Source organism: Salvelinus sp. IW2-2015, unplaced genomic scaffold, assembly GCF_002910315.2.
Source record: "Salvelinus sp. IW2-2015 unplaced genomic scaffold, ASM291031v2 Un_scaffold4092, whole genome shotgun sequence".
Taxonomy (NCBI): Eukaryota; Metazoa; Chordata; class Actinopteri; order Salmoniformes; family Salmonidae; genus Salvelinus; species Salvelinus sp. IW2-2015.
In genome coordinates, this window is record NW_019945364.1 from 52576 (window position 1) to 54678 (window position 2103).

Genomic DNA, 2103 nt, shown 5'->3' on the forward strand with positions numbered 1-2103 from the left:
AGAATTTTGAAAAGAATAATGGGTGAATGCAGAATCCAGGTGTGGAAAGCTCTTAGAGACTTACCCAGAATGACTCACAGCTGTAATCGCTGCCAAAGGTGCTTCTACAAAGTATTGACTCTTGGGTGTGAATTCTAATGTAAATTAGATATTTTTGTATTTCATTTTCAAAAATAAATTGCTACCATTTCTAAAAACACATTTTCACTTTTTCATTATGGGGTTATTGTGTGTAGATCGGTGAGAGAAAAAAAATCAATTTAATCCATTTTGAATTCAAAATGTGGAATATGTCAAGTGGTGTTAATTCTTTCTGAAGGCACTGTATATATTACAGCCTCTAACTCTAGCTGGGTAATGTTACATGTTACAGCCTCTAAGTCTAGCTGGGTAATGTTACATGTTACAGCCTCTAACTCTAGCTGGGTAATGTTACATGTTACAGCCTCTAACTCTAGCTGGGTAATGGTACATGTTACAGCCTCTAATTCTAGCTGGGTAATGGTACATGTTACAGCCTCTAACTCTAGCTGGGTAATGGTACATGTAACAGCCTCTAACTCTAGCTGGGTAATGGTACATGAAACAGCCTCTAATTCTAGCTGGGTAATGGTACATGAAACAGCCTCTAACTCTAGCTGGGAAATGGTACATAAAACAGCCTCTAACTCTAGCTGGGAAATGATACTCTGGCTGGCTGGATGACGTAAGGGGATCGAGAGTTACACAGCCCTTCAGCAAACCACTAGTTAATACACCACACATTCTGCCTGTACATGTGCCATAAAACCTTCATATTTACCATGAAGCGTGTGTGTGTGTGTGTGTGTGTGTGTGTGTGTGTGTGTGTGTGTGTGTGTGTGTGTGTGTGTGTGTGTGTGTGTGTGTGTGTGTGTGTGTGTGTGTGTGTGCAATTGGAATACAATGGAAGAAAGAAATACCTGCGTAGTCATTCTGAAGCACCAGCCAACAGTAGTGATGCACCAAAATAGACATCTGAGTTCATATTCCACAGACAATGTAATTGAAGAAAACTATATTGTATAGGAACAGGATGTCGTATTATAATTCCTAGTCTTTCCCCAAAATTCTTTCCAGACCATTTATTTGGCAGTTCAAAGCCAGGGCAGGAGGATGTGTGTGTGTGTGTGTGTGTGTGTGTGTTGATTTGCAGAGCAGAGCCAGAGCAGAGCAGGTGGATCTATCTCTATATCTCTGCATCCTGCAGATGTAAATGCCTAGTAATTTCCGCCCTGCCCTGAGATTTATTTTAAGAGCAGACTATTTTGTGCCGCAGACGAATCGCACACTGACCGAAAATAATTGCCAGCTCTCTGTCTCTGTCTGTTGGAGAAGCCTCCACACTCCATAAACCCAAAGTGGAAGACCGTATGGGGCAGCGGGAAGACTAGCAGTCATAGCATTGGGCCAGTAACCGAAAGGTCGCCAGTTCGAATCCCCGAGCCGACCAGGTGAACAATCTGTCGATGTGCCCTTGAGCAAGGCTGTCATTGACCCCGTCCGTGACTGCACTCTCCGGGGGGGTCTCAGGGGGAGGTGAGATATGCACAAACACATTTCCAAATAGGACAAAACAAACACCCAATTAATGTATATTATTGTCTGCCTCCCAGCCTATCCTCTATAGTGCACTATGTGTAGAAGGTGCAATTTGGGACACACAAATTCTTCATACAAATGAATGCTCATTCCATAGTGCTCATTCCCTAGTGCTCACTCCATAGTGCTCATTCCCTAGTGCTCACTCCATAGTGCTCACTTCATAGTGCTCATTCCCTAGTGCTCACTTCATAGTGCTCATTCCCTAGTGCTCACTCCATAGTGCTCATTCCCTAGTGCTCACTTCATAGTGCTCATTCCATAGTGCTCATTCCCTAGTGCTCACTCCATAGTGCTCATTCCCATAGTTGCTCACTCCATAGTGCTCCATTCCATAGTGCTCATTTTCCCTAGTGCTCACTTCATAGTGCTCATTCCATAGTGCTCACTCCCTAGTGCTCACTTCATAGCGCTCACTCCATAGTGCTCACTTCATAGTGCCTCATTCCCTAGTGCTCACTTCACAGCGCTCACTTCATAGTG